The sequence below is a fragment of the Pristiophorus japonicus genome, unplaced genomic scaffold (assembly GCF_044704955.1).
Source record: "Pristiophorus japonicus isolate sPriJap1 unplaced genomic scaffold, sPriJap1.hap1 HAP1_SCAFFOLD_113, whole genome shotgun sequence".
Lineage (NCBI taxonomy): Eukaryota > Metazoa > Chordata > Chondrichthyes > Pristiophoridae > Pristiophorus > Pristiophorus japonicus.
In genome coordinates this window covers 859,543-884,661 of record NW_027250788.1, presented here as the reverse complement: position 1 = coordinate 884,661, position 25,119 = coordinate 859,543, and the positions used below count along the sequence as shown (strand labels likewise).

The window sequence follows — 25,119 nt, the reverse complement described above, 5'->3', positions numbered from 1 at the left end:
CCTCTTGTGTGGGACCTTGTCAAACGCCTTTTGAAAGTCCAAATACATTACATCCACTGGTTTTCCCTTGTCCACTCTCCTTGTTCCATCCTCAAAAAATTCTAGATGATTTGCCAAGCATAATTTCCCTTTCCTAAATCCATGCTCACTTGGACCGATTTTGTCACTGCTTTCCAAATGCTATGCTGTTTCATCCATAATAATTGATTCCAGCATTTTCCCCACTACTGATGTCAGGCTAACCGGTCGATAATTACCCGTTTTCTCTCTTCCTTCTTTTTAAAAAAGTGGTGTTATATTAGATACCCTCCAGTCCATAGGAACTGATCCAGAGTCGATCGACTGTTAGAAAATGATCACCAATGCATCCACTATTTCGAGGGTTACTTCCTTAACTACTCTGGGATGCAGTCTATCTGGCCCTGGGATTTATCAGCCTTCAATCCCAACAATTTCCTGAACACAATTTCCTGACTAATAAAGATTTCCTTCAGTTCCTCCTTCTCGCTGGACCCTCGGTCCCTGAGTACATTAGGAAGGTGATTTGTGTCTTCCTTCGTGAAATCAGAACCAAAGTATTTGTTTAACTGGTCTGCCATTTCTTTGTTCTCCATTATAAATTCACCTGATTCTGACTGCAAGTGACCGACGTTTGTCTTCACTAATCTTTTTCGCTTCACATATCTATAGAAGCTTTCGCAGTCAGTTTTTATGTTCCCAGCATACTTCCTCTCATACTCTATTTTCCCACTCCTTATTAAACCCTTTGTCCTCCTCTCCTGAATTCTAAATTTCTTCCAGTCCTCAGGTTTGCTGCTTTTTCTGGCAAATTTATAGGCCTCTTCCTTGCATTTAACACGATCCCTAATTTCCCTTATTAGCCACGGTTGAGCCACCTTCCCCATTTTATTTTTTCTCTAGACAGGGATGTACAATTGTTGAAGTTCATCCATGTGATCTTTAAATGTTTGCCATTGCCTATCCAGCGTCAACCTTTTAAGTCTCATTTGCCAGTCTATTCTAGCCAATTCACATCTCATGCAATCGAAGTTAACGTTCCTTAAATTCAGGTCCCTGGTCTCTGAATTAAATGTTTCAATCTCCATCTTAATAAAGAATTCTACCATATTATGGTCACTCTTCTCCAAGGGGCCTCGCACAACAAGATTGCTTATTAGTCCTTTTTCATTACACATCACCGAGTCTAGGATAGCCAGCCCTCAAGTTGGTTCCTCGACATATTGGTCTAGAAAACCATCCCTAATACACTCCAGGAAATCCTCCTCCACCGTATTTCTACCAGTTTGGTTACCCCAATCTATATGTAGATTAAAGTCGCCCATGATAACTGCTGTATCTTTATTGCACGCATCTATAATTTCTTGTTTGATACTGTCCCCAAACTCACTATTAATGTTTGGTGGTCTGTGCACAACTCCCACTCGTGTTTTCTGCCCTTTGGTATTCCGCAGCTCTATCCATACAGAGTCCACACCATCCAAGCTAATGTCCTTCCTTAATATTGCGTTAATTTCCTCTTTAACCAGCATCGTTCCCCGACCTCCTTTTCCTTTCTGTCTATCCTTCTTGAATGTTGAATACCTCAGGATATTGAGTTCCCAGCCTTGGTCACCCTGGAGACATGTCTCTGGAATCCCAATTATAACATATTCGTGAATTGCTGCCTCTGAGTGAATTCATCCACCTTATTACGAATAATCCTCGCATTGAGGCACAGAGACTTCAGGCTTGTCTTTTTAATACACTTTGTCCCTTTAGAATTTTGCTGTAATGTGGCCCTTTTTGATTTTTGCCTTGTGTTTCTCTGCCCTCCACTTTTACTTTTCTTCTTTCTATCTTTTGCTTCTGCCCCCATTTTACTTCTTTCTATCTCCCTGCATAGGTTCCCATCCCCCTGCAATAATAGTTTAACCCCTCCCCAACTGCACGAGCAAACATTCCCCAAGACATTGGTTCCGGACCTGACCAGGTGCAGACCGCCCGATTTGTACTTGTCCTATCTCCCCCAGAACCGGTTCCAATGTCCCAGGAATTTGAATCCCACCCTCCTGCACTACTCATCAAACCATATATTCATCTGAGCTATCCTGCATTTCCTATTCTGACTAGCTCGTGGCACTGGTAGCAATTCTGAGATTACTACCTTTTAATTTAATTCCTAGCTCCCTAAACTCAGCTTGTAGGACCTCATCCCATTTTTCCCTCTCTAATTGGTGCCTATATACACCACGGCAGCTGGCTATTCACCCACCCCCTCCAGAGTGCGCTGCAGCCACTCCGAGACATTCTTGACCTTTGCACCAGGGTGGCAACATACCATTCTGGAGTCTCGATTGCAGCCGCAGAAACATCTATCTATTTCCCTTACAATAGAATCCCCTATAACTATAGCTCTCCCACTCTTTTTCCTGCCCTCCTGTGCAGCAGAGCCACCCATGGTGCCATGGACTTGGCTGCTGCTGCCTTCCCCTGGTAAGTCATCTCCCCCAACAGTACCCAAGGTGGTGTATCTGTTTGCAGGGAGATGACCGGAGGGGACTCCTGCACTGTCTTCCTTCCACTGCTCTTCCTGATGTTTACCCATTCCCTCTCTGCCTGAGTAACCTTTACCTACGGTGTGTTCAATTCACGACATCCTCAGCATTGCGGATGAATCCGTGCGCAGCTCTAGTGCCGCAATGAGGCCTGTCAGGAGCTGCAGATGGATACACTTGCTGCACATGTAGTCAGCAGGGACACTGGAAGCGTCCCTGACTTCCCACACAGCACAGGAGGAGCATGACATGTGTCTGAGCTCTCCTGCTATGACATAACCATTAGATTTACTTAATTTGGCAACAATTCCAAAGTTTCTTTGCTGCTAAGAACAAGAAGAAATCAAAGAAACAGAAAACTACTCACCACTCAACCAGCCAATCACTTACCCTCTTGGCTGTGACGTCACCCTTTGATTACTTTTGACTTCTTTCTTACTTTTGACCCTGCACCAGCTGTAGCTCGCTGCTCGCTGCTCCTCCAGCCGCTGCTCCTCCGACTGCCGCTGATCCCCGGACTCCCGCTGGGCCTTTATAGGCCGCTGCTCAGATCTCCTCCGGTCACTGCTCCTCCCACTTTTGGAAAAAAATAATTCAGTCAGGCAGAGTCTGCATAGATTTATGAAAGGGAAGTCATGTTTGACAAATTTGCTGGAATTCTTTGAGGGTGTAATGGACAGGGTGGATAAAGGGGAACCAGTGGATGTGGTGTACTTGGACTTCCAGAAGGCATTTTGACAAGGTACCACATAAAAGATTACTGCACAAGATAAAAGTTCATGGGGTTGGGGGTAATATATTAGCATGGAGAGAGGATTGGCTAACGAACAGAAAACAGAGAGTCGGAATAAATGGTTCATTCTCTGGTTGGCAATCAGTAACTAGTGGGGTGCTGCAGGGATCAGTGCTGGGACCCCAACTATTTACAATCTATATTAACGGCTTGGATGAAGGGACTGAGTGTAATATGGCCAAGTTTGCTGATAATACAAAGATGGGAGGAAAAGCAATGTGTGAGGAGGACACAAAAAATCTGCAAAAAGACATAGCCAGGTTAAGTGAGTGGGGAAAAATTTGGCAGATGGTGTATAATGTTGGAAAGTGCAAGGTTATGCATTTTGGCAGAAAAAAATCAAAGAACAAGTTATTAGTTAAAAGGAGAAAAATTGCACAGTGCTGCAGTACAGCGGGACCTGGGAGTACTTGTGCATGAAACACAAAAGGTTAGTATGCAGGTACAGCAAGTGATTAGGAAGGCCAATGGAATCTTGGCCTTTATTGCAAAGGGGATGGAGTATAAAACAAAGAAGTCTTGCTGCAGTTATACAGGGTATTGGTGAGGCCAGACCTGGAACACTGCATGCAGTTTTGGTTTCCATATTTAAGAAAGGATATAGATGCTTTGGAGGCAGTTCAGAGAAGGTTCACTAGGTTGATTCCGGAGATGAGGGGGCTAACTTATGAGAAAATGTTGAGTAGGTTGTGCCTCTACTCATTGGAATTCAGAAGATTGAGAGGTGATCTTATGGAAACGTGTAAGATTATGAGGGGGCTTGACAAGGTGGATGCAGAGAGGATGTTTCTGCAAACTAACCTTTTATGTTTCATGTACAAGGATCCCCAGGTCCCTCTGCACCGCAGCATTTCTTAATCTTTCCCCATTTAAATAATTATTTGCTTTTTTATGATTGCTACCACAGTGGATAACCTCATATATTAGGTACTATGGGCCGAGTGCCCTGTTTTTTTGCTGATTCGATGGTTGTATAAAAAGTTATTAAAATTGACAGTTGCTCGGCAAACATATTTGTATTTCCTTCAGTGTACTCCTTACTCTTCAAGGGCTAGATTTTCCCCAAGCAGTTTTGTCGGCGCACTGACCTCAAGCGCACCGACTTTGCGCGCTGGAAACGGCTCGGGGAAAAACTCGCCCCATCCTGGCCGCTGTGCACAGTCCCCGGAGTCCTGGCGTGGCGTCGATGGTGAAGTGGGGGGCGGAGCCAAATGCCTGCGTCGAAAACACTGCTGGCACCTTCGCGCATGGGCAGTAGGGAGAGAAAACTTGGCAATCTGCCATTTTTAAACAGTGTCAAACCCGATGAAAAGCACAGCAGCTTCTCAGCTTCTCCGGTCGCTCGGCGGGCTCTCCCCGCGTCCCTCCCCGATAAAACGCACAGCTCCAGCATCTGCAACTTCTCCGGTCCACAAGCTCACACTTCTCCGGTGTGTCTTCCCTCCCCTATCCCAGGGATATGGGGACCGAGTGCAATGGAGCCAAGTTTGCTGATGGTACAAAGATGGGTGGGAAAGTAAATTGTGATACAGCAAAGTAAATCTCAATTCCGGAAGAACAATATGGAAAAGTACAGTGACCCCGACGTGATATAAACATGCAGCCTTCTGATCTGGAGTCAGACACACTACCATTGCACCACGAGGTCGACAGCGCAGAGTGCCCATGTTTGTATACATGAAGGTTCCTGAAACACAGTTTCATTTACCCTGCATTGGTGCAATGAAAGGGCTATAAAATCCCCGGCCACTCCCACCGTGGATCAGACAGCATCAGAAGCAGTGCCCACCTGTCACTCACCCTCTCACGCCCGCTTTCTTCACCTGCTGCCCGCGGATTGCAGCAAAGCCAGTTCATCATCATCATAGGCAGTCCCTCGAAGCGAGGATGACTTGCTTCCACGCCAAAAAAGGATGAATTCACAGGTGTGTCAATGATGGACCTAATATTCTAGGTCCCGAACTGCATGTTGAAGGGTGGAAGATACCTGTGCGTGGATTTTTTTTAACGTGTGGTGGCCGTTGCACCCCAGCCATCACACGGGCTTGACAGAGCGAGGTCTTGGTCCAGTGGCAAGTGTTATCCAAGACGACTGGAGACCAGCTCTGCTGCACGGACCCAGTGCCCACATATATCGCAGTGTGGGCTGGCCGGTGCTGCCCCTGGACCCCTGGCCCTGAACTCACGCCGCCCCTGGGCCCCGATCACATCCCTCCACAGTCTCTCGCTGCTCCTGCTGTACCTGCCCACGCTCCAATCACCGACCTGGACTTTGATGACGTCACTCTTCGCTGCCGTCGCCCTCCTGCATCAGCTCGCGCTGTACCTTGCCGTGGTACACCACCAGGCTGCTCCCAGGCCGCCGCTCACCGCTCCTGTTATGGCCCCGACCTGCCGCTGGTGTTCTCACGCAGGTCGGGGCCTCCACGCTGCTCCCAGCAAATCCAGTTACACCCCGTGTAACCACACAATTCTCAGCTGTGATTGTAAGCTGACTATATTTAAAGCTATCGCAGAGGCTGAAAGCAGTGTTCCCTGGTAGTATAGTGGTTAGGTTCTAGTGCTCTCACTGCCGTGGTCTGGGTTTGATTCCCGGTCAGAGAAAGCATTTTTACAGAGCAAGCTGACAAATATAATTCAAGTCTGTGAAATACTGAATAATTGTTTCAATCATCATTAATCCATCCATCAGTGTTGCACACTGAAGGAAATACAAATATGTTTGCCGAGTGACTGTCGAATTTTAATAACTTTTTATACAACCGTAGAATCAGCAGAAAATCAGGATATTCGGACCACAGCACCTAATATTCCGCCCATGTGCAAGAGTAAGGAAATCTTGCTCCAATTGTACAGGGCCCTGGTGAGACCACACCTGGAGTACTGCGCACAGTTTTGGTCTCCTTTTCTGAGGAAGGATACACTTGCCTTGGAGATGGTACAACGGAGGTTCACCAGATCGATTCTTGGGATGAGAGGACTGTCCTATGGTGAGAGATTGTGTAGAATATGCCGATGCTCTCCGCAGTTGAGAAGAATGAGAGGTGATCTCATTGAAACAGACAATATTCTGAAGGGGATTGACAGATTAAATGTTGAGAAGTCCGGCTAGCTCAGTCGGTAGAGCATGAGACTCTTAATCTCAGGGTCGTGGGTTCGAGCCCCACTTTGGGCTATTACTTTTCATTAAACTTTTATGTTGCTTTCGCGGGTCAATATCATTAATGAACCCATGATCTTCTTTTGCACAATGATAAAAATGCGAACTGAGGGAGAGTTGATAATTTAATCAAATAATGAAAGCAGTGCCTCAGACCGCTCGGCCGTCCTTACTGTTAGATGTTCCAGATACAAGTTATTACACTGGAAAGTTTCAGACCGGGCGCTTGTTCAGGGCTGCTGGAAGGCCCAGTGACCGGGATAACCTCTCCCCCGAGGTTTTCCTGAGCCTGTGCTCGGTGTACGGGGAGCTTTGGTCCGGGTCCGAGGTAGCTTGTATCCCAGGGACAGTCAAAACTTCAAAAAGTGAAATTTAATAACTCATGAAACTTTAATCCTTGATGAAGTTTTATCCCCGATCTGATTTTACACAATCTGTATTGGAGGAGACTGGTTTTAAATGTGCATTGCTCATTCAACAATGTATCCAAAACAGCTTTTATTGCAGACAAGTTTTTGTTTGAGAAATAATGTTTCTGCGCAGGCTTGAACCGGGAACTTTTCACGTGTGAAGGAAATGTGATAACCTCCACACGACTGAAACTGCTGCTTAGCTCAGTGCCCAGAGAGAAGTGTTCAGCAACAAGCTGAAATGCTCAATCCCTCTCTCTGCAAAAAGTTCATTTCACAAACATTTCTCTGACCAGAACGGCACCAAACAACAATGTCCTCCTTTCAAAGTCATTAAACTCCCCAATTTCCACGTCTGCAATTTTAAGGACAAGGACTGAAAGCTCTTTGCGATCAGAAAATTGCAGGAAACCCTTTGCGGTTAATGACAGGGGCTTTTGATGGTTGATTTCTGTTCACATCTTGTGTTATGTATTTAACCCTTGACAACCTGTGCACACCATCATCAGAGGGCCGACCTGTCGGAGTCCCAAGGGATCCCAGTATCCCTTGGGAGCACGGTAAGTAAGCAGGCCACCCATGAGGTACCTGTACTCTGGAGTCTTATAAAGGAGCTAAGGTCACACTTACTCAGTGTTCACAATACTAAGTTTCATCCTTTATTATGAGCGTATCAATTGGCGACGAGACAATGAACAACCACGCAAAAATGCAAGGAACAGTTGGTCTCCTGGAGAAGTTCTCAGAAGTGGACGATTGCGAAGCCTTTGTGGAGATACTCGACCAATACTTCGTGGCCAACGAGCTGGAAGGGGACGAGAACGCTGCCAAATGAAGGGCGATCCTCCTTACTGTCTGTGGGGCAGCAACCTATGGCCTCATGAAGAATGTTCTAGCTCTGGTGACACCAACAACTAAATCCTATGAAGAATTGTGTACGCTGGTCTGCGAGCATCTAAATCCTAAAGAAAGCGATCTGATGGCGAGGTATCGGTTCCACACGTGCCAACGGTCGGAGGGCCAGGAAGTGGCGCGCTATGTCGCCGAATTCAGGTGCCTCGCAGGACATTGCGAATTTGAGGGATTCCGAGAACAAATGCTGAGAGACATTTTCATGCTAGGCATTGGCCATGCGATAATTCTTCACAAACTGTTGACTCTCAGAATCTGAGCAAAGCCATAACGATAGGTCAGACAATTTCCACCAGTTCCTTTAAACACAATAACGTAATTTATTTCTCGTGGACTGGATGGAGGACCATGGTCCATGTAAAAAATTGTTATCGTTTTCCATGAACTAAATGTTCATAAAAGTATTGGAGTGGGAACTCACTGGATAACAGCACAGCTGGCAATGTTTGCGGAATATATTCGTGCAGCCAAAACGCACAATGACAACCTGGAACTGTGCGGCACTGAATCCTCGGGGAAAACAGTTAAAGGCTTCATTTCTGGGTGGGCTCAAACCACCAACCGTTCGGTTAACAGCTGAATGCGCTAACCCATTGCGCCACAGAGACTAACTTAAATGTACACTGCAAGACATCCCAAACCAGGGTGTAAGTCAGTTAAAGCTTCAGATTGCTCCGACCGGGATGGAACTTCTCCACTCTCAGTTGTACTTTTCCCAAATAAAGGGAGGGACATTCATTGTGGATGCATGGAAGCAGTCTGGTCCCGCACACTGCAGACACTTCCATGTCACCGCCAACCAGCTCTCCCACAACCGGTGTGACCTACCTTCCAGCCTTCCATTGCCTTGTCTGTGACAAAGTATACTGATTGTCCCAAAGCCAGTCGTCGGTTTTAATTACATTTCAGCTCCTGACTGCAGATATTCCTGTGATTAAACCTGAACAAAAGGATTACAGGGACAGTTGGATTAATCATTTCTTTGCTTGGTGAAATTTCAAAGATTGAAAGTGACGTACATCAACCCCAAACCTCGTCACCGACTCGCTAACTGCCACACGCTGCTCCCGTGAGATGGAAGCCCAGTTGCTGTTTCAAGCTTGAATACAGGTACAAGCATAACTCATTCAAAGAAAATCCAAGTCCCTGATTATTTGCACCGAACTCCTTCGCAAAGAGTTGAGGTTCGTTTGGGATGATTTGGGCACACCTTTCCCCACACTACAACACTTCAAACATAACTCAACGACTGTAAAGCGCTTTAAGGCATCATGAGTTCCTGAAAGGTGTTGCAGAAATGCAAGTCCTTCTTTGCAAAAGTTCGATGTAATTTCAAAATTGGCGGCAGAATAGTGGGCTCGGCCGGGATCTCTCGCAAATTTCAATTAACAACCCCGAAGCGAGAATCATACCCCTTGACCAACAAGCTAACTTTTTGACAAACTTGGAGATAAAGTGTAACTTTTATAAAAGCATTTTTTGTGTGTAGCTATTCTTGGCAGAAGGAGCACATGAGATCGATTCAGTGACTTTGCTTTTTCGACTGTCTTCTGAAGTGCCGCACAGTCCCACTCCGACAGTCAATGAGCTGTTGGGACGTTAGTGTATCCAGGCTGTGGGTGGCCACTTCGAGCGCAGCAGAGGGGTTTCTGCATTAGTTCTGGGTGGGGACAGTATTTCCCCTTCTCTCTTCCTCTTGTCTGTATCGTTGAGCTTTGGTTTCTTTATTTATTCCCCTGTCTCAGTTTCGAGCGTTTAAAAGGGAACAAAAGATGAAATGGGTGTCACTGTGGAACAATTTCTCTCGCTCAAAGTTAGATGCACGACCGTCGCGCCATGAGGTCTCGGCAGCTAGCCGTTGATATTCAGGTCCATAAATAAATATATATTTTTATATTTATACAAATTATCGAAGCTGTTCTCTGGTCGAGTGGTTCAGATCCCGAGCATTAACCCTGTCCATTCTCAATCAGTTCATCGCAGAAAAATAATTAAGGTGTGTGAGAGGATTAATGATTGCTGTAATCGCCGTTAATAACCCCACTACTATCTGTTACAGAACGAGCTTACACACTCTCCCGCTTCTCCTGCCCTTTGCCGGACAGGTGTTCGGGGTTTAATTTTACAAACTGGGCGAGTTCGCTGATCGCGGGGAGACGGTAGGAGCCTCTGTGGCCTCACTGTGAGGATGTGGAAGTGAACACGGTGGCTGGGTGATCCGTGACATTTCTGTAAAGGGCAGTGGAGGAGAAGGATTGAGAACTTTCAGTGTGGGGCAGAAGTTGTTTAAGGTGAGCCAGCACATTCCCGATCAGCACAGAGGGAGCTCACTGGTCAGCTCCCCTCTGTTGGGGCTGCTGTGCCAGAGGTTTCTGCAGTGCAGGAGTTGTCACATTTACTTTATACGTGTAAGGTCCCTGGTTCGATCCCAAGTGGGGGCATTATGTTTAAACTTGCTGTGGATGAACAATCAGAGCTGACTTTCGTCTCCGAGCAAATACTGCCTGAACTGCTGAGATTTCCAGCAGTTGCTGTATTTATTGATTAAAGTATCGACTGTCCCTCAGTTTGCATTTCTTTCATTGTGCAAAAGAAGGTGACGGGTTAATTAATGATGCTATCTTGTGAAAGTAACACAAAAGTTTAACAAATAAACATATGGTGACTGGCAGGTGAGCGCTGCTTCTGACACCCTGTGGGAATGGGCGGGGATTTTAAAGCCCCTTTTATTGCAGAACCTTCATATTGACGAACATCTCAGACTCAGTGTTTCGGCCTCGTGGTGCAGCAGTGGTGTGTCTGCCTCTTGATCAGAAAGTTGCGTGTTTTAATCATGTTGAGGTCCCTGTCCTTTTGGGTAATTACAGAATTAAATTTTCTTTGCTGTTTCGCAATAACCAGACCCTTGCTCCAAGGTCTGTCTCACTGTTTCCCCGGTGTCAGGCAGAGATACGGCTGCTGTCCTCATTTACTTCATGTGACAGGACACAAAAGTTCAAAATCAAACTGCAGGTGGCCACACATAATATTGAGCAGTCAGGATGGCCGAGCGGTCCAAGTTGCTGCATTCAGGTTGCAGTCTGCTTTGAAAGCGTGGGTTCCGTAGTGTAGTGGTCATCACATTCGCTTAACACGCAAAAGGTTCCTGTTTCAAAACCAGCTGATAACGTGCTCAATTAAATATGAGAAGCATTGAATAATGTGCATTTCTGCTTCAGTATTAACAAAGCACAATGTCTCCCAGCCCTGCTATATTTGTTGAATACTCTGTACAGTTCGGTACACATTCAAACTCTACAGTTTCCAGCCCTGACGGTGCAGAAAGCCCCTCTCAATGCTGCACATTCCAGCTGCTTTCAGTTGAGTTGTGAGAGATTATTGACGGATCCTGCAGCTGTGAAAAGGAATGATGTGTGAGAGGGGTCATCAAACGAGGCCATGTGGCTTGAATTAAAGAAAAAAAAGGGGCGATCACACTACTGGGAGTGCACTATAGACCCCCGGGCAGTTAGAGGGAGATAGAAGAACAAATATATGTGCAGATTGTTGAGAAGTGCAAAACCTATAGAGCTGAAAGAGTGGAGGTTTTAACTACCCGAATATTAAATGGGAAAATGATAGTGTGAATGGCACAGATGGTGGAGAATTCCTAAAATGCATTCAGGAGAACTTCTTTATCCAGTATGCAACAAGCCCATCAAGGGAGGGGCGGTTCTGGACTGAATCTTGTGATCGAAGAGGGGCAGGTAGAAGGGGTATCAGTGAGAGAGCATTTTGGTGCGAGTGATCATACTCAGTAAGGTTTAGGGTTGTTATAGAAAAGGACAAAGGGGACCAGGAATAAAAGTTCTCAATTGTGGTAAAGCCAATTTTGCAGAGCTGAGATGGAATTTGGCCAAAGTGGACTGAGAACGGCTACTTGCTGGTAAATCAGTGTCAGAGCAGTGGGAGGCATTCAAGGAGGAGATCCTGAGGGGACAGAACAAGTATGTTCCCTTAAAACACAGGTGGGACGAACAAATCTAGAGCTCCCGGGATATCAGGGGACATACAGGGAAAGTTAACGAAAAAAAGGGAAGCTTATGACAGATACCGATAACTCAATACTGCAGAAACTCTAGAGGTGCAGATTTGCAATTAAAAAAATATATCAGGAAAGCAAAGAGAGAGCATGAGAGAATGTTGGCAATTAAATCTGGGAAAACCCAAAGATGTTTTCCAAATACATTAAGAGCACGATGATAACAAGATAAAGAGTGGGGCCTATTAGAGTCCATAAAGGGAATCTGTACGCGGAGGTGGAAGACGTTGGTAGGATTCTTTATGAATACTTTGCATCTGATTTCACAACAGAGAGGGGCAATGTGGACTTTGCAATGAGGGTGGAGAAGTGTGAAATTTTAGATGAAATAAACATAGTGAGAGAGGAAGTATTGGTGGTTTAGCAGCTTTGAAAGTGGATAAATCCCCAGGCCCGGATGAAATGTATCTCAGGCTGATAAGAGCAGCAAAAGCGGAAATAGCAGAGGCTCTGACCACCATTGTCCAATCCTCACTGGCTACAGGTGCGGGGCCAGAGGATTGGAGCACTGCTAACGTTGTACCTTTGTTTAAAAAGGGAGAAAGGGATTGAGTAAATACAGGCTGGCCAGCCGAACCTTTTACAATTATTTGTAAAAATCCTGAGGGACAGGATAAATCTTCATTTGGAAAGACATGGATTAATCAAGGATAGTCAACATGAATTTGTCAAGCAAAGGTCGTGTCTGACTAAGTTGATTGCATTTTTTGAGGAGGTAACCAGGAGGGTTGATGAGGGCAGTGGTACGATGTAATGCATATGCACTTTAGCAAAGCTTTTGATAAGGTCGCACTTGGCAGACTGGTTACGAATGTAAGAGCCCATGGGATTCAAGGGCAAAGTGGCAAGTTGGGTCCAAAATTTGTTCAGAAGCAGGAATCAAAGCGTAATGGTTGATGGGTGATTTTGTGATCCAGTGGGGTTCCGCAGGGCTCAGTGCTGGGTCCCTTGCTTTTTGTGGTATACATCAATGACTTGGACTGAAATGTTGAAGGTATGAGTAAGAAGTTTGCAGATGACACTAAAATAGGCTGAGTGGTAGATAATGAAGAAGGAAGTGGCGGACTACAGGAAGATATCAATGGATGACTCAAGGCGCTTTGCAGCCAATGAAGTACTTTTTGAAGTGCGGTCACTCTTGTAATGTGGGAGACACAGCCGCCAATTTGCACACGGCAGGCTCCTATAGGCAGCAGTGTGATGATGACCAGATCATTTGTCTCTGTGATGTTGATTGAGGGATACATATTGACCAGGACACGAATCCTGGCCACATTGATCCTCCCACCACTTCACACTGTTCTCCGAGGGACCAGCGCGATGATACTAAAACAACAAGCGAAGTTGGTAAGCTATCCATGCAGTCCATCGGAATCCAGCCACAGCACCTTATACCACGGGTAACATCTCTCCATGTATTCTGGAATCTGGATCAACAAACCATAATCCCATTTTATAAGGGATTCCGGGAGGTGCTTCAAGCTTTATTACATATATGTTAACATTTATAAGGTATTTAAACAAATACCGACATTTTTGAAATGGGCGTCTGGGTGACGTCATCAAAACCCTGGTCGTCATTTTGGAGCGTGAGCAGGAACATCGGCAGGGCCCAGGTAGAGAGGAGTGGGAAGGTCGGGGCGGATGAGCGGCGAGTGTTTGTGGCGAGATGCGGTGAATGTTTATGGTGGAGGAGCGGTGACAGATCGTGGAGCAGGTGTGACAGATGGGGGTACGGGGCCCAGAAGAGCCGAGGGCCCAGGGGCAGCATGGGCCCAGACCACATTGCGATATGTGTGGGCACTGGGTCCATGCAGCAGAGCTGGTCTTCTGTCGTCTTGGTTAACCCTTGCCACTGGACCAAGACCTCGCTCTGTCAAGCCCGTGTGGTGGCTGGTGTGCAACGGTCACCCCACGTTAAAAAAATCCACACAAAGGCATCTTCAACCCCCTCAATTGGAGTTCAGGACTGGAACATCGGGTCCTTCATCGAAACACCTGTGAACTCATGGAAGCAAATCGTCCTCGATCGAGGGACCGCCTATGATGATGATGATCAATGTATTGGTCAGGTGGGCAGAACGGTGGTAAATGGAATTCAATCCGGATAAGTGTGAGGTAATGCATTTGGGGAGGTTTAACAAGGCATGGGAATACACATTAAATGGTACGACACTGAAAAGTGTAGAGGAATAAAGGGACCTTGGAGTGCAGGTCTGCAGATCCCTGAAGGTAGCAGGCCAGGTAGTTAATGTGGTTAAGAAGGCATATGGAATACTTGCCTATATTAGTCAAGGCATGGAATACAAGTCAAGGAGGTTATGCTTGAACTGTACAAAACACTGGCTACACCACAGCTGGAGTACTGCGTGCAGTTCTGGTCACCACATTACAGGAAAGATGTGATTTCACTGGAAAGGGTGCAGAGGAGATTTACTAGAATGTTGCCTGGTCTGGAGAATTTTGGCTATGAGGACAGTTTGGAGATGCTGAATCTGTTTTCTTTGCAACAGAGGCTTCTGAGCGGAGACCTGATTGAGGTGTATAAAATTGAGGGGTCGAGATAGAATGGATCGGAAGGTCCTGTTTCCCTTGGCAGATGGGTCAACAACCAAGGGGCGTAGAATTAAAGTAATTGGGGGAGGTGTAGAGGAGATATGAGGGGACATTTCATCACCCAGAGGGTGGTGGTGGTCTGGAACTCAATGCCTGAAAGGGTGGTAGAGGGAAGGACCCTCACCACATTTAAAAGATACGTGGATGTGCACTTAAAGTGCCGCAACCTACAGAGCTCTGGACGGAGAGCTGGAAAGTGGGATCAGGCTGGATAGCTCTTGGTCAGCCGGCGGGGACACGATGGGCCGGAATGGCCTCACTCTATGCTGATTCTTTCTGATTCTATGATTCTATTAATATAGATATATATATATATACCATTATCGTCATTTTCCCTTGGTGGTCGGGTGGTTAAGATCTCGAGCCCTAACCCTCTTTCTATTCTCAATCAGTTTATCACATGAAAATAATTGAGGTCTGTGAGAGAATGAATAATTGCATACCTCGGGAGCCTATTATCAGCGAGGGCAGGCATCGACGACGAGGTTCAACACTGCCTCCAGTGCGCCAGTGCAGCCTTCGGCCGCCTGAGGAAGAGAGTGTTCGAAGATCAGGCCCTCAAATCTGCCACTAAGCTCATGGTCTACAGGGCTGCAGTGATACCCGTCCTCCTGTATGGCTCAGAGACATGGACCTTATACAGTGGACACCTCAAGTCGCTGGAGAAATACCACCAATGATATTTCTGCAAAATCTTGCAAATTTCCTCGGAGGACAGATGCACCAACGTTAGCGTCCTCGATCAGGCTAACATCCCCAGCATCGAAGCACTGACCACACTCGACCAGCTCCGTTGGACGGGCCACATTGTTCGCATGCCTGACACAAGACTCCAAAAGCAAGCGCTCCACTCGGAACTCCTGCACGGCAAGCGAGCCCCAGGTGAGCAGAGGAACCATTTCAAGGACCCTCAAAGCCACTTCATAAAATGCAACATCCCCAACAACAGCTGGGAGTCCCTGGATAAAGACCACCCTAAGTGAAGGAAGAGCATCTGGAGGGTGCTGAGCACCTCGAGTCTCATCGCCGAGAGCATGCAGAACACATGCACAGACAGCGGAAGGAGCGTGTGGCAAACCAGTCCCACCCACCCTTTCCTTCAACCACGGTCTGTCGAACCTGTGACAGAGACTGTAATTCCTGTATTGGACGGTTCAGTCACCTGAGAACTCACTTTTCGAGTGGAAGCAAGTCTTCCTCGATTTCGAGGGACTGCCTATGATGATGATGAATTGCTGTAATCACCGTTAATATCCCCGTTACTTTCTGTTACACACTCAGTTTACAGACTCTCTGGCTTCTCCTGTCCTTTGCGGGACACTTGTTCCGGTTGTAACTTTACAAACTGGGTGAGTTCGCTGATCGCGGGGAGAGGGCAGGAGTCTCTGTGGCCCACTGTGAGGATGTGGAAGTGAACATGGTGGGTGGTAATTACGTGACATTTCTGTAAAGGGCAGCGGAGGAGAAGGATTGAGAGCTTTCAGTGAGGGACAGAAGTTGTTTAAGGTGAGCCAACACATTCCTGATCCTCCTCTCTTCTTCTGAGGCAGTCCCCCGGAGTCGAGGATGACTTGCTTCCACATCAGCATCGGTCCCAATCAGCACCGAGGGAGCTCACTGTTCAGCTCCCCTCTGTTGTGTTTCTTGTAACAGAGGTTTCTGTAGTGTAGCGGTTATCATGTTTACTTTACATGTGAAAAGTTCCTGGTTCTATCCCGGGTGGGAACATTATGTTTAAACTTGCTGTGGATGAACAATCGGAGGTGAGTTTAGTCTCCTGGCAAAAAAGCAGATGCTGCCTGTGCGGTACCAGAACTGAACACAGTCCCCCAAGTGAGGGCGAACCAGGGCTTTGTATAGCTGCACATAACATCTGTCCCCTTGTATTCCAGTTATACGAACATAAGAAATAGCAGCAGGAGTTGGCCACACCGTCCCTTGACCCTGCTCCACCATTTCACAAGATCATGGCTGATCTGATCATTGACTCAGCTCCACTTCCCCGCCCGCTCCCCATAACCCCTTATCCCCTCATCGTTTAAGAAATTATCGATTTCTGTCTTAAATATATTCAATGTCCCAGCTTCCACAGCTCTCTGAGGCAGCGAATTCCACAGATTTACAACCCTCTGAGGGAAGAAATTTCTCCCCATCTCAGTTTTAAATGAGCGGCTCCTTATTCTAAGATCGAGTTCTAGTCTCCCCCACCAGTGGAAACATCCTCTCTGCATCTACCTTGTCGAGCCCCCTCATAATCTTATACATTTGGATAAGATCACCACCCATTCTTCTGAATTCCAATGAGTAGAGGCCAAATCTAAACAACCTTTCCTCATAAGTCAACCCCCTCAACTCTGGAATCGACCAGTGAGCCTTCTCTGAACTGCCTCCAGAGCAAGTATATCCTTTCGTAAATATGGAAAACAAAACTGCATGCAGTATTCCAGGTGTTGCCTCACCAATACCCTGTATAACTGTAGCAAGATTTCCCTGCTTTTATACTCCATCCCCTTTGCAATAAAGGCCAAGATTCCATTGGCCTTCCTGATCACTTGCTGGTGATCGAGTTCGCGAGATATGAAGGCCAGCTTAACATTAGTTTTATTTGATTATTTTCTGTACCTGCCCATGACATTTACATAAAACCATGTTGACTCTGTCAAATCATGTTATAATTTTCAAAGTGCCCTGACACCACTTCCTGAACAATGGATGACAGCATTTTCCCGATGACTGATGTCAGACTAACTGTCCTGTAATTCCCGGTTTTCTCTCTCCCTCCTTTCTTGAATAGCGATGTTACATTTTCTACCTTCCGATCCGCTGGGACTGTTGTAGAATCTGAACATCGTGGTGCAACGGTTACGGGTCTAACTCCCGATCAGGAGGCTGCGTGTTCAAATCAGTTAATTTAGCTGTTGTTCTTCCGGAATTGATATTGTGTTTGCTGTTTCACAATAACCAGACCCTTGCTCTAAAACCTGTCTCACTGTTTCCCCAGGGGCACGTTCATGTTACAATGAACATTCTGAATCAGATGCCTGAAGTACAGTGTGTAAAATGGGATATGGTTTAACAGTTAACATGCAAAGCACAGAAACAATTATTCAATTATCGACTCTCCCTCAGTGAGCATTACTTTCACTGTGCAAAAGAAGCTGATCGGTTAATTCATGAAATTGGCCCGAGAAAGCGACAGAAAATTTAACAATAATGATTCACCCAACATGGGGCTCAAACCCACAATCCTGAGAATAAGAGTCTCATGCTGTATCTACTGAGCGAGCCAGGATTATGTAAATCCCATGTCCCTGTCGGTGATTGCAGCCAGGCGTCTGTTGGTTCCGTCCCATTTCCCTGTGTTTCCCGATCCTGTCTGTCTCTCTGGCTCTGTTCAATCTGTGTGTGGCCACCTCCAGTTTGATTTTGAACAAATACCCGTGTGTGTGTGTTCAGTAAAAACATAAAATGCTGGAAACACTCAGCAGGTCGGGCAGTATCTGTGGAGGTGGGGAAGTGGGAATAATCGATGGGTTTGTTTGTGGCTTTGATCTGTTGCTGGGAAGTGAGGCAACGCTGCAGGATGCTTTTTTTCGAGGTGTAAGAAGAGGTTTCCGTCGTGTAACGGTTATCACCTTCGCTGCACATGTGAAATATCCTCGGTTTGAGCACGGACAGAAACATTATTTTGGAGAATATTGTTCTGTGGAATACATTTTAAAAAGTCGCCCCAGGTTCCTTGTATCATGAGCGATGGGCATTTTAACTCACTCTCCTAAAATACAGTGTGTGTAAAATCAGATAGGGGATAAAACTTCATCAATGATTAAACTTCCTTAACGCAGTAAAGTTCAGTTGTTGAAGTTTCCATCGATGCATTGCATAAACATAACTGAGTTGTGTGAGAGGATTAATAATGGGCTTTAATCGTTAATGAGCCCATTACTTTATGTTATCGACCCAGGTTACACACTCGCCTGCTTCTGAAAGAGTTCAGATGCGTGTGGGGTGATTGGGGCCCATCTATCCCCACATTACAAGGCTCCATCGGTACTTCATTGACTTTAAATCACTTGGGGACATCCTGAGTTGTTGAAAGGCCACGTAAAAATGCAAGTCATTCTTTGCAAAAGTTCTAACCGCAAGTTCAAACTTCGCCGGCAAATGGAGGCTCACCCAGAATTTGTTCTGACACCACGACAAAGTCCTTAAAAGTGGGATTCAGCAGTTCAGCTGCTCGCTTTACATTTCCGGCTGACCTGGTGCTGCAAGTGGAGATGTGTCCGCAGTGTAGCGTTTAACACATTCGCCTCACACGCGGGAAAGCTCACCGGGTGGAAATATTTTGTTGGAACTTTCTCCTCAAGCATGTTCAGGGGAGAGATTGTTCTCCAGTGAAAGGACATAAGATCATAAGAACGTAAGAATTAGGAACAGGAGTCGGCCATTCGGTCCATTTTAAAGTTTTCAAAATGATTCCACGCGGGGACCTTTGGTGTGTTTGGGGAACATGATAACCGCTACACTACAGACACACAGTGGTAGATGTTGTCTAAGGTACATAACCAGAGCTCCAACCAACACAGCTGGCCGATACTTCAGGAGCTGGTTTTACGAGAATAGAATGACGGTGCTATATTTAGGAAAGCTGTGAGAGTGGCAGGAATTGATCTCGTGTTTCCCAGACTTTACATACAGGAACATAGGAACAGGAGGAGGCCATTTGGCAGCGAGTGGTTCGGATCCGGAATGCGCTGCCTGAAAGGGTGACAGAGGCCGAATTAATCTTATCTTTCAAAATGGATTTGGATAAGTATCTGAAGGAAAAATATCTCAGGGGTACGGGTAAAGGCCGGAGGAGTGGGACTAGCTGAGAGTCGGCACGGGCTCGACAGGCCGAACGGCCTACTTCCGTGCTGTAACCGTTCCATGATTCTATATTATGTTTAAACTTGCTGTGGATGAACAATCGGAGGCGAGCTTAGTCTCCTGGTAAAAACGCTGATGCTGTCTGGCCAGCTGAGATTTCCAGCAATTCTGTTTTTATTTTTTATTTATGGATTGAGTCGGTACATCTAGAGCTTTCTGATTCAGAAGATTCGGGGGGCACGGAAATTTTGGAGTTTAACGACTTTGAAAGGAACATTTTTGACTTGTGCAGCTTCGGTCAGAGAAATATTTGTGTTATGATTTTTTCACAGAAAGGGATTCAGAATTACACCTTCTGGTTTAACACTTCTCTCTGGGCAGGCAGTTCAGCAATGGTTTCCATTGTGTAGCAGTTATCATGTTAGTCTTTCACACACAAAAGTTCCCCAGTTCAATCCCAGGCAGAAATATCATTTTAGAATATATTTGCTGTGAAATAAGTTGAACAAAAGTACCCCAGGTTCCTTGTCTTATGAGCAATGAACATTTTAAACCAATCTCATAAAATACAGGGTGTGTTAAGTCAGATAGGGTGTAAAATGTCATCGATGATTAAAGCTCCTGAAATTATTTCAGTTCAGTTTTTGAAGTCTCGACTGTAAGTCTGCAAAACAATCCGGGTGGGAATATTGGCCCAAAAATTCCGGTTGGAGGCTTCCCGCGGACAATTCCCTTCCGACCGGAGATGTTTTACGAGCCTACCTGGTGGTCTAGGAGGCACCGTGGATTCCACTGGGGAGGCCTTCTCTTCCCGCGCTGCGAAGCACACTCCCGTCCGGAGGGATCCCACTTGTGACTGCTCAGCCAATCAGGTACGTATTCCACAGCTTTCCCATTAATAGCAATGAGACTCGCGGAACTACGGGTTCTCAGTGCTATTCATGAGAACAAAAAACACACACACACTGAGAAATAATTAAAAACAGACCTCACATAATTAAAATTAATTGAAATTAAAGGTAATAAATGCATTAGAAAAAAACAAGGTAGTTCCAATTTTTTTTAAGCTATGTAATTTGGGTTAAAAATAAACTTACCTTAGTTGGCAGAGTTTTTCACAATACATTGTGTTTATTTTATTTTATTTTATTGTGGTTATGAGTGTTTTTAAACACTTGCGCCTGTAAAATTGCGCTATGCGCTTGCTTTTTCAGCTGCAAGGATTTTGACGATATTTGCTGGGCAAGATATGCGTAAATTCCGCAATCCGTAGAAACTTTGTACGGGCCCAGGACGTTGGAATTTCCCTAAACTTACTGTGGATGAAGAATCGGAGGCAGGTTTAGTCTCCTGGTAAATGATGCCTGACCTGATGAGATTTCCAGCATTTGCTGTTTTTATTTATGGTCATTAAGCAAAACCCATTTGTTGGCACCACGACCAACTCCTTAAAAGTGGGATTCAGCAGTTCACCTGCTCGCTTAACATTTCCGTCTGAAAGTGGAGATGTTTCCGCAGTGTAGCGGTTAACACGTTCGCCTCACACGCGAAAGCTCACCGGGTGGGAATATTGAATATTTTCTGGAGCTTTCTCCTCATATATGCTCAGGGACGAGTTTGTTCTCTTGTGAAAAGTCATAAGATCATAAACATGTAAGGATCAGGAGCAGGTAAAAATACATCTCCTCACCCCACATCCCCCGCCCCGGATTTTTCCTTTTACCAATTATCTTATGTCTTTGTCCTCTGGTTACCGACACTCCTGCCCGTGGAAGCAGTTTCCCCATAATTCTGAAAACCTCTATTAAATATCCCCTTAACTGTGATTACTGGGGTTCAATGTGGGGAAGGGTCAGTTCATCCACTTTGCACCGAAGAATGATCGACCAGTGCATGATTTAAAAACATGATGTCAGAGAAGATTTTTTCTGTGAAATAGCCGGTCCTGTTAATTTTAACGAAAGTTGCACCGGTTTCCTGAAGTCATAAGTGATACGCCCTTACTGTACAGTATAAATGCACACGAGGCCCATGCTTGAGAGAAGGTCAGTCTGTGACCTGTCCTTTATTCCTTTGCATTCAAGTGATGAAAGTGGGTGGAGCTTCCCCTTTTATACCTGAAGGTGCAGGTTAGCACTGCCTCCCACAAGTTCAACACCTCGTGGTAATTGTTCTCACAATGTACAACTTGTCAGTTTATACATGGGTTACAATGCTGGTTGAATACATGACATCATCTCTTACCCCAAAGTCTTTTTGGGATCACAAGTTGAGTCTTTCTGGTGGTTTACGCTCTCTTGTAGAGCGCCTAAGTTGGGGCTCCGCTTGTTGGGCGCTGGCCTGTATGTCTGCTGTTTGCAGTGCCTCAGGCCTATCCGGACTGCCCACAGTGACTGGGCTCTCCTCCCTTCGGTTCCGGTGTTCGGTCACCTGTGCTGGAGTGAACTCTATATCGTGTTCTTCCTCTGCTTCTTCGATGGGGTTGCTGAACCTCCTTTTTGTTTGATCCACGTGTTTGCGGCAGATTTGTCCATTGGTAATTCTAACTACCAGAATCCTATTGCCCTCTTCGGCAATCACAGTGCCTGCGAGCCATTTAGGCCCTGCAGTGTAGTTGTGGACAACAACAGGGTCGTTTACACCAATATATCGTGCCCTCACATTCCTGTCATGGTAGTTATATTGTGATTGGCGCCTGCTCTCAACAATTTCTTTCATGGTCGGGTGTATAAGGGATAACGGGTTTTGAGCGTCCTTATCATTAGCAGCCCTACGGGTGGAACCCCTGTGAGCGAGTGTGGTCGGGATTTATTGGCCAACAGGAGGCGTGATAATTGGCTTTGTAGGGAACCCCCTTGGATTCTGAGCATCCCCTGTTTGATTATCTGCACTTTTCGTTCTGCCTGGCTGTTTGAGGCTGGCTTGAACGGTGCCTTTCTGACATGGTTAATTCCATTGCCTGCCATGAAGTCCTGGACCATTGTCGCTGACCAAGATGTCTGGTAGACCGTGGGCGGCGACCATTGCCCGTAGACTGTCTACCGTGGCAGAGGATGTGCTTGAGTTTAAAATATCACACACAATCCATCTGGAGTGTGCGTCTACTACAACCAAAAACATTTTTCCGATGAAAGCACCTGTGTAGTCATCATGTATGCGTGACCAAGGCTTGGCGGGCCATGGCCAGGGGCTAATGGGGGCTTCCGTGGGCGCATTGCCCAGCTGGGCACACGTGTTGCACCTGCGAAAACAAAGTTCCAGATCTGCATCTATCCCTGGCCACCAAACGTGTGACCTGGCAATTGCCTTCATCATGACAATGCCCGGATGCTCATTGTTGAGTTATCTGATGAACATCCCTCTGCCCATCTGGGGCATGACTACGTGGGTTCCGCACAGTAGGCAATCAGCCTGAATCGAGAGTTCATCCCTGCCCCTGTGAAATGGTTTAAATTCCTCGGGGCATGCCCTGTACGTGGCTGCCCAATCCCCATTCAGGACACATTTCTTGACTAGAGACAATAGCGGGTCTCTATTTGTCCAGACTTTAATCTGACGGGCTGTCACAGGTGAGCCTTCACTTCCGAAAGCTTCAACAGCCATGACCATCTCAGCAGCATTCTCGGTAGCCCCCTCAGTGGTGGCTAGTGGGAGCCTGCTGAGTGCATCGGCGCAGTTTTCAGTGCCCGGTCTGTGCCGAATTGTGTAGTCATAGGTGGCTAACGTGAGTGCCCACCTCTGTATGCGGACCGATGCGTTGGCATTTATGGCCTTGTTGTCGGCCAAAAGTGACGTTAGGGGTTTGTGATCTGTCTCCAGCTCAAATTTCCTGCCAACAGGTATTGGTGCATTTTCTTTACCGAATATACACATGCGAGCGCCTCCTTTTCTATCATCCCGTAGCCCCTTTCTGCCTGGGACAGACTTCTGCAGGCAAAAGTTACCGGCTGCAACTGACCCTTGGCATTGACATGCTGCAACACACACCCGACACCACAGGACGACGCATCGCACGTTAACACAAGTTTCTTACATGGTTCATATCGCGTTAACAGATTGTTGGAACATAACAAATTGTGTGCTCTATTAAAAGCCCTTTCCTGGCTGTCCCCCCAGACCCATTCGCGACCTTTGCTTCGGAGCACGTGTAGCGGCTCTAGCAGCGTGCTCAATTTGGGAAGAAAGTTACCAAATAGTTCGGGAGCCCCAGGAACAAACGCAGCTCCGTCGTGTTACGGGGTCTGGGTGCTCTCTGGATCGCTTCCGTCTTGGACGCAGTAGGGCTCATCCCGTCTACTCCTACCCTCATCCACAGGAATTATACCTCTGGAGCTAGGAAGATGCACTTCGCCTTTTTCAGTCGCAGCCCTACCGGGTCCAGTCTGCGTAGCACCTCCTCCAGGTTGTGGAGGTGTTCTTCAGTATCGTAACCCGGGATGAGGATGTCGTCCTGAAAAACCACCGTCCCTGGAATCGACTTGAGGACGCTTTCCATATTTCGTTGGAAGAGCGCGGCGGCCGAGCGAATCCCGAACGGACATCTGTTGTACTCAAACAACCCCTTGTGTGTCGTGATAGTGGTCAGCTTCTTCAACTCACTCGCCAGCTCCTGGGTCATGTAAGCTGAGGTCACGTCCAATTTTGAAAAAAGTTTGCCACCGGATAGCATCGCAAAGAGGTCCTCCGCTCTCAGTAGCGGGTACTGGTCTTGGAGTGACACCCGATTGATGGAGGCCTTGTAATCACCATATATCCTGACCGACCCATCCGCCTTGAACACCGGTACAATCGGGCTCGCCCAGTCACTGAATTCGACTGGCAAAATGATACCTTCCCTCAGCAGGCGGTTCAATTCACCTTCTATCTTTTCCCGCATCACGTACGGCACCGCTCTGGCCTTGTGGTGTCCTGGCCTGGCTTCCGGGTTTATGTGAATCACTACCTTGGCCCCCATGAAAGTGCCAATGCCGGGTTGAAATAATGAGTCAAATTTGTGCAGTATCTGTGATTATGATACTCGCTCCACAGAGGAAATAGCATTGGCATTGCCCCATTTCCAGTTCATGACAGCAAGCCAACTCCTCCCCAGTAGTGCGGGACCATCTCCCGGGACAACCCAGAGTGGCAACCTGTTCTCCGAATCTTTGTGGGTCACGATTACCGTGGTGCTGCCAAGCACCTGAATGATCTCCTTGGTGTATGTCCATAGTTGTGCGTCAATCGGTGATAATTTTGGCCCTACTGGCCTTGGACGCCCACAACTTTTCAAACTATTTGATACCCATCAGGGACTGGCTACCCCCCGTGTCTTGCTCCATTGACACTGGGATGCCACTGAGGAGCACTTTCATCATTATCGGTGGCGTCCTGGTGTATGAACTGTATACGTGCTCCACATGAACTCACTGAACTTCAGCTTCCAGCGATTTCCCCCAGCGTTCATTTCTGCAATTTCTGTCGGAATTTTGCTCATCTCTGCAAACTCCGGCTGAGTTTGTGCCTCCATGCCTCCAACATGAGCTGTTGTTGGAAACAAAATATCCCTTGCTAGTCAATCGTCCCTGACAACACCTGTGACTATCCTTGAGTGTGCCATTAACAAGTGTTGATGGCCCCATTACTGGCCACATTGTCCCTTGCAATGGCGTGAATCGCCGTTCAGCTTGCCATTATCTCTGTCGAACTCCCCCTCTGGGTTCGACTACATGTTGGGTCATGCCCGA

General features: G+C 46.6%; 1 non-coding gene across 1 annotated transcript; it reads left to right on the top strand.

Annotated features, from left to right (window-relative positions):
* The first annotated feature begins 6,450 nt into the window (after window positions 1-6,450).
* trnak-cuu (transfer RNA lysine (anticodon CUU)) lies at window positions 6,451-6,523 on the top strand. Its single transcript has one exon. It is a non-coding gene; the product is annotated as a tRNA-Lys (tRNA).
* Window positions 6,524-25,119: the final 18,596 nt, after the last annotated feature.